Here is an 8652-nt window from a genome sequence, read left to right on the forward strand (position 1 = left end):
CACAGCTATGGATGGAGGTGTTTGTGCATAAATTGGAGAATCATGTTGAACATTCATACCTTCTCATGACGATGAAAATGGCACCTTGACAGAGGCCATAACATTACTATCAAACCTACACATCAAAATGGAAGACGAAGTATAAGACAATGGTGATGACAGCTAGTTTGGGGCAATCTTCTTGTGGGTTCCACAATGGATGGCATACATTTTCAAGTTACTTGGAGCCCTGTTGGTGGTCATCATGTTTAGATTCTGTGTGATCAGGATAATCATCACACAATGCAAGAAGACTGCAAAGAAGGCAGTAGGAATGAAGATTGTGATTAATGTCAAATCAGGATCTGAACCAAAGGAGCTGACAGATGAAGAAATCAAAGACTACGTAAAAGCAAGCATCCACACACCTGAGGGAACAAAGTTCCTGTACCCTAAGAACCACAAGAAGTATGTGGGGAGATGGATCCACTGAAGTCCAGATGGACAATGCATGCTTATGACCTGGAGTGTTGATGAGCATGTGAAATCAGCAGGAGGCCTGAAATGAGTTGTAAAGATATGGGTACCAAAGAAGCATTTCTTCAGACGAGGATATTTTGATGTGAAGAGAGTGGTTGATGAATCGCCCAGAGGGGGGAGTGTAGAGTACCCCCACCAAAAGTTCTGCCCCCATGCTGCCTATATGTTGGAGCAGGAAATTGCAACACCTGCAGTACCATTAAGTATGCCTGTACCGCAGAAAATCCTGGAAACAAGATCCATTAAGAAAACCTTATATACATTCACGAAGAAATAATGGCCTTTTGGACAAAGTCTCAGAAGAAGTGTGAAAATGAGTGAAGGAGAAGACAGGTGACGTCATGCGGAGCAGATGATGACGCACCTGGAAAAGATGCACAAGGCAGAAGAACATAGCCATTCTATAAAGCTGTGAAGAGAAGATGGTAAAGATGAGCAACATTTTGGGCTCAAGATGAAGTTGCTCATGCTACAGAAAAGCTGAAGAATATGTAAATCAGTTTACACTTGTACAGACGCAGTAACACGCAAGTAGTCAAAGTAATCTTAAACCTGGCTACATAGTGAATAGTTTTGCGGCAATGCACCAATGCATAATACATAGGAATCTATAGAACCTGGATATTCCACAGTGCACTTCAAGCATGGCTGAAACCCTGTGATTGGAAAGAGTTTTCAGTGTGGTGCAATTGGAAAATAACTGAAGGCGATGAAGAAATACAAGAAAGGCTTGGCTGGTCCAGCACCAAGAAGACAAGGCCACCGTGAGCCTTGGTGTCCATCCACTAGTTACATTAACTTGAGAAAGAAACAAACTTCTGCTTGAAATGAAATGGAAAAACATTGAAGGTGTCAATATTTCACCATTTAATAGAATTAAATGCTACAAAAGGCTTGAAAATGCGGTCTCCCTGTCACATGGTCAGATCAAAATAGACATTGGGTCGAGCTACACTGAAACCAAGAAGATACTCCCTTTTTTCCCAGGCACAGAGCACTTCTACATGGCCAAGTTCAAATCCTAATTGACTGGCAGACTGCACGAGTGATGATAGATGTGGGGCTAATTGGAAGGAGAAGCATGATCACACCGACCATCCATGCACCCGGTATGGTAACCTTCATGCTTCTAGCGTGTGGAATATTCCAGGGTGCAAATATGCCAAACCAATGGTAGAGGGAAATATATCAAAAGAGCCCTATAGTTTGTTTAACCAATGAAGTGTTGAGAATTAGAGTGACACAGAATATGATTTGCACTTGGGATGGGCTTAATTGCCCACCCGATAGTAGAAACCCAATCACTTCCCCCGTCAGTATGGAACGTATACTTATATGTTCCCTGTAATCCTATCACATCCCCAAGTAGGTTTTAGTAGTTTGCCACGTATTGTGACATCACTTATGAAGAGTTTTGATTATAAAAGTTGTGTTTTTTATGAGACGTGCTGAGAGAAATCAAATGAATGTCCTTTGATGATTTGCTGTAACCTGTTTTAGACAATTGTTATTTAAACCAGGGCTGTCCCTGAGCTGAGTCAATAGACTTATTGAAAGTCATCATGTAGGCTGATGAGTTCTACTCACTCTTTTAATTGCCAAGTTATTTCTGTTTTCATTATTTGCAAGGGGAAATGCACGGTAGAGATTAACTGAAAGTTGTCCTGGACCTTATCATCTGCTGATTGTTTCTTAGAAAAGAAGAGTAATGATGAATGATCGCTTCTTTGAGTGGATGGACGACTATTCCTTTTGTCATGGATGTGTTGATAAGGCCAGTTATATGAGTCACAAATGTTGGGATGAATTTATGTTATGCAAGTGACCGGGAATGGGGCACTTGACATGTAATGCTTTTATCTGTAAGGCCCAGTTCAAGACCTCTTCAGTTGCAATGGGTTTGAACTCTGTGAATTCTGACGGCAAAGGTGAGGGTTGTGGGTTGGGAAGTGGGAATTATACTTTATTATTAAGAAAATATATATATTCTTTTCAACCTTAGGCTTAAAAAAATAAATAAAACAAGATCCTTACAATGTTGTTTGGACATTTTAGGAGAACTCTTAATAGGTTTTGGTGAGTTCACTGATGAGGTTGGATATTTTTTGGAATCACTAACACCCTTTTCAGCTGGTGAAGTTAGCCTGTTTCGCCTGCTTGTTAGCTTTATCGTAACCTCTTCTGGAATTTAGCATGTGATTTGATCTATTTCTGAACCAGATGTTAGATAATGGAATTCCAGGTGTTGCCTTGTTCTTTTTTACTTAAGAGGTTTTCTTTGCATACCATTTGTTGCTGCATCTGGGAAGTTGGTTCAATTTTAAGGGCATGTTCAAAAGACTGGAGGGGGGGCCTGGGACCTGTAAGGCTATGGAGGTGAACCAGGCATCCAGTCAGCAAAAAACTGAGAAGGTTATGAAGGAGAAGGTGGAAGGAGGGTGGAGGGGAGAAAAAAAGAGCAGAGGTTAGCAGGGGAGAGGGAGAGAGAAGGAGGAAGAGAAGAGGAAGGTCTTGAGGAGTTTCTTGAACTTAAGGTGATCCAGCTCAAGACGGAGACAGGCAGGGAGGCTGTTCCACAGGGAGGCACCTACCGAGAATAAAGATCTACCCCCAAATCTCTGCTTGGAAAACGGCTCACCAGAGAGTTGGAGGAGGACGAGCAGAGGACTCTGGAGAGAGAGTATTTAGGAAGAGAGCGTTGTAGATAGTGTAGGCCTCAGCCTCAGAAAGCCTTGTGGATTATGCAGAGGGTCTTTATACTATTCATTCAAACATCTGACTCCAATAGGACTTTAAAGGAAAGTGCATTGACATCGCTACATACCTGCAGTGTGCACATTTTTCATTTTCATTCGTTTTTATTTCCGAAATGTGGCTAACTTATAAAACAGCTGCTGATATGTCAGCTGACTATGCACAGAGTGAAGTATACATGTATGTCTATATATTCAGGTCATTGATTCAATTACACATGGTCAAACCAGCACGACAACCTGGGTATAAAAAACTAGCACCGCTATTTATGCACACATGTTATGAAAGCGAGATTACTTAGCACATTCAACATCCATTGAACTACAGTTCATATTTTATTTTGTTAACCTGTAATGTTACATCAAGCAGTTGGAAGTCTGTCACACATTCGGTGAGGGTTTGTGATGCTGTTAGTTGATGTCTTGATGCCCATTGTGGACCTAACTCCTCCTTGGCTTCTTCCTTTGTGCAGGATAAACATTCTGCCTTGCTTTTCTCTTTCAAATCGTGTTTGTTGAATCCCAAAACAGGAGTGACGTATGACTTGCGTGCCAAGATTCTGCCTCCAGTCGACCTTCAGTTCAAATAGGACAATTTAAGGAAAGGGCGCACTTGTCAGAGAACATGTATTGTAGAAGGAGTGTCTAGAACACGAGCTACGCTTGCAGAACAATATGGCTCATTTGCGATTTAGCTGATTCCACTTGACAGAAAGATGCCTGGGAGGGGCAGAGGGGTTAAACAAATGTAGTTGCTACAATCCTTAGATAAGACACTAAGCAGTTATTTAAAAAAAAAAAAGAATAATACCTTACAAATTATGTTCATGTGATGCAAAAAGATTGAAGTGCTTTTCCCATAATCACTGTATTTTCTTGATTAATTACATGCTGATATTCCGGATATCATTTGGAGGTAACGAGGGACCAGCTAGTGCACCTGCCTTCTGCTATGTTGCCCCTGCCACTGCCCTGGCCATCACTCTGTGGGAGATCAAGGGACAGCACAACAAATAAAAAAGTTACTGGGCTGGCTTCAAAGCTGTAACATATCTCACATATACGGTAATATCTTTAGACTAAATACCAACTGGCGATTGATGTTTACTTATCTTTTTCATCGTACATCACTGATTTATCCTTTAATACATGGAATGTTCGGTGTAGTTCGGTTTCTTTAGCACACAGTGTACCAAATTAATTTAGGAAAACACACTTCCGATTGCACAGTGTCCTGTACACAAACCATATTCCCTCTCTCACTACAAACCATAGTCCCTCTCTCACTACGACCTATATTCCCTCTCTCCCTCATTGAGAGGTCTGTGATTTATTTTTCTCCTTTTTTTCTGCATGATGTGTGGGGATTGGCAACTGATGGTGCGTTTTTATGTTTCCATTTTTTACATTCAGCATCTGGGCATTTTTTGCACCCACGGCCTCCCAAGTGGGAACCCTAATTAAAAATAAGCCTTGTTCCTGCTAAAGTAGGTCTTTGTTCATTTATCTTAACACTTGTAGCTCTTTAAACATTTGTAGTGTCACCACCCACCCACTGGAACGCCCTACCTCCCACAATGCGAGGTGAGACCTCGCTCAGTGCCTTCCGCAAAACCATGAAAACCATCTTATTCACATAAGTTGCGCCGCACAAGTGGTATCCATATCATATTCATATGTTCCTACTGCATAAACTGTATTGCAATGACTAACTGAACCAACCAAAATATCAGTGTTATGCCTTGTAGAATTCATAATGTCCCCACTGATTGCCACTATTCCTGTAACTGAGCTCTTGCAAGTAACAGCGCCTCAATGCCCATGGGCTGCTAGCGCGCTATATACATTTAAATAAATAAATAAACTATCTTTGATGTCATCACAGTGTGAGAATAGATGGCATTATGTCCTGTGGTGTTCTCAGGCATGTGAAATCACTTTCAATACCTCTATCATTTTGGTGCATGGATGTTCCTGCAAAGACTCCAGGATCATCATGTCTTTTATTTTACAATCACACAATTATACTTTTTTTTCTCCAGGAGATAATATTGATGATTACATAAATGCTTTAGTATACTGTGCAATACTCCAAGATAATAATCAAAGCTACAGCATGGTCGTCTGTAGATTTGGCATAGGCCTGTTTTTCTGAAGACCATTTTTTTAGGGTACTGTTTTCCCCAGGGAATTACTCTATTGTTCAGTGCTACTTTGTGTTTTTGCAGTTTTTCTAATGCCGTTATGTTTCCTGGCACATTATTGTTTATGTTCTTTTTTTAACATAGAATTGTATTTCTGATTTATTCGCTGCCTAAATGTGGCAATTCTTGTCCTATGGTGGCCAAGGACATGAACAAAGGGTTTACTGTGGGTACTTGCCACTTTTTTGTTAATGGGGAGGCCTGTCTCAAATGGGCAAGAAACACATGAAACTGCAACAGACTGGGCAACAGGCTACCCCTCCCTTTTTGCGCAGATACTACTTTTATGCAACAACCTCAAGTGCTAGAAGGTGATTTAATCATCTGCACATATACCAGAAGTCAGTTATAAACAATGAAATGGTTAACTTTTTATAAAAATTTAAAAAAATCATACGAAAAACATAAATGAGAGTTCACCGTTGTAATATCGGATTGTGGCAAAATCATTTATTGCAGCAAACAAAGCAATGCATTGTTCACACCGTCGGATTATTGCACTGGAAATGTGTCAAAACAATTTTGAAATACCACACAACATCAAAACACATCAAAACTAGCAAAAAAAGAAACACGTTCCATATCTCATGTACTAGACATGGCCAAAGGTTTTTATCTGCGCTGTTTTAATGGTCTTTTTAATGGGTAGTTCGTCCTTAAAGGAACACATTAGTACACATACGGTAAGAACATGGGCAGTCGCGTAATTGCTGCGTCTTCTCCAATTGCGGGGGCAGCATTGTGGAAAGTTATTTGTTTTTTAAGCAGTAAGTTAAGGGTTCGGGCACTCTTCCAGGTCCGAACTATGTAAAGGTTGTTATTGGCAGTGGTTTAGGTTTTTTTTTGGATCTACAAAAAACTTATGGACCCGGATTCTTTTAGAAATCTATTCCCAATGTATACATAGGATGTGGCGCTTAAATACCTTTGCTCCCACAGAGAAGTGACGCAGATAAATCATGATCTAAATGATGATCTGCAAAAGGTGACAACTAGCCAACATCTAATTATGCATTTTGGAGGATTAATGTAATGGTACTATTAATGTAATAGTAAACCTCTTTTTTCTATATTCATAATCACTGTATTTGCAAAAGATTTCCACTTTTTAAGCCCATGATGGTATTTCATTCCTCCCTATTTCATATGAGAAGGGAAGTAACATTTTAACTGAAAGAAATAAAATGATTAGCTCATATAATATTTTCTTCTACAGAGTAGAGGTTGCCAAAATGCTGACTGCAACAGAATCATGGACAATGCATTTGGTTAAAATTGAGCTCAATGGTGTTAGGTGAAAAGGAGCGTTGTTTGACTGTGGTGTTGAGAGTACTCTTTGGATGTATTTGTTTTTTTCTTTAAAAAAAAATATAGGTAATGGTTTTCCCCCTTGTGCATTCGAATTGGCTTTGCCATTTCAAAAATACTGTTACTGAGCAGTCACAGTTGTGATTAATTTCTGCTGGCACGCAGAGGCCATGATGTTTGTCGTTTGTTGTACTGTAAGAATCTGGTACGAAGTTCAAGAGTTAAATGCTTAAATGCTACAAATGTTTCCTAAACCACTGGCTCTTTCTCAAGGTGGAATGCACACAGGCTTCCAAAGTAAGACCTCCATTTCCCACAGCACTGTTTCCTAGTGTATCTCTCAGTGGTTCAGGCTAAGTAGTGTGAGCAATTGTCATCCAGCCAGGCTGTAAATTCCTCTGCTATTTTTATTTATGTTAATACATAAAATGATGCGGGTGATTCCTTCTCCAAAGGGGTAATCTACTAACCAGACCCCTTTGTCGAAACTCCATGCTCTGTGAGCCCTCAGCAGTTACGAATTCGGTATAAGAGGAGGACACAGGCAGAAGCATCATGTCAGAAGGGGGACAGTGTTGGTGAATCTGTCCATGGCAAGCCTTCAGTGGTCTCTAGGTTCTTCACAAGGCTCGGTCAGATCTACCAGTCCTGGTTAGACAAATTTACTCCGTACACAGTGGGGCGATGGGTAATGACTCTGGATCTAAGTTTTCTCAACATGGTTAGAGTTTATTTACTACAGGGTTGGTACATTATGAGGTATGCCTTGGGAATCTATCACCTTAATCTCTTCATAGCTTTCCTGTCTCCAAAAGTAGATCCATCCTTAATGGAAGACTCAGATGAAGGTCCTTCCTTGCCCACAAAACAAAATGAAGAATTTCGTCCATTTATCAGGAGGTTGCCCGAGTTTGACAAAAGGTATTGTGGTTGCTATGGTGTGTACATTTTTTGTGGCTTTCAACGTTCCAGTATTCTGGCGCATTCTCGTGATGACCTTCATCATGCTATTCTGCATCACCATGAAGAGGCAAATCAAGCACATGGTCAAATACACGCGTGGCATGAGGAAGTACAGAGGAAAAGAAGACGCGGGGAAGCCGTTTTCCAGTTAGACGAAACCATTGACTTTCTTATGTACAATTAAAGAAAAAGAACAGTTTTGAGCCATTGTAATAATGCCTTTTTATTCACAAAACACGAAAATGACAGAGCTCATGATGTATTTTTTTTTTTTTGCTTCCTGTTAGGATAGCTCGGGTTTTAAGTCTCAGATATCCTAGAAGGTTTCACCTGATAATTGGAATTTCGACCAAATGATGCTGAAGGTACCTTGATTGGTGCTTATAGGGAGAAATGTATTGTTAATAATGTATCGTTAATAATGTAAAATGTTCTCACTGTACAACAATATACCACTTTCATTTTGAAAAAAGTCCTTCTCTTACTTGATAACTGTCAGGTGGCCCTTTTAATAAGCGCGTTCGCTTAAGTATGGACGGTTTTTATTAATCCCATCACACCACAGCGCGGTTTAAAGGACGGCGCCTGAATGATACACAGCAAATGACGGCGTAATGGAGAGTTGACTTATTTGGGAAACAGAAGAAAGTATTTTTCCTTTTCTGCGAACACGATGGCGCCATGGTTAATGGAATATATATTACGAGGGTGGGAAGCTCAGCAATAGTTTGTCTGATTGATACCTGCGATATTACTGGTCACTCTGTGAAAAGAACTGCCGTCGAGGCGACAGCATAATGATACCCCAGTCATTTTCAGAATCACTGCTATTGCATTATTCCTTCTAGCGCCGCTATCTCAGCCACGGCGCCATGTATCACCCAGTTCCAAAATGGCTCTTTGAC

General features: G+C 40.4%; 1 pseudogene; it reads left to right on the forward strand.

Moving 5' to 3' along the window:
• Positions 1-313: 313 nt before the first annotated feature.
• Positions 314-8016, forward strand: LOC138556162 (protein RER1 pseudogene; annotated as a pseudogene).
• The last annotated feature ends 636 nt before the right edge of the window (positions 8017-8652 follow it).

Source organism: Ambystoma mexicanum, chromosome 1q (genome assembly GCF_040938575.1).
Source record: "Ambystoma mexicanum isolate Mex_15411 chromosome 1q, UKY_AmexF1_1, whole genome shotgun sequence".
NCBI classification, from domain to species: domain Eukaryota; kingdom Metazoa; phylum Chordata; class Amphibia; order Caudata; family Ambystomatidae; genus Ambystoma; species Ambystoma mexicanum.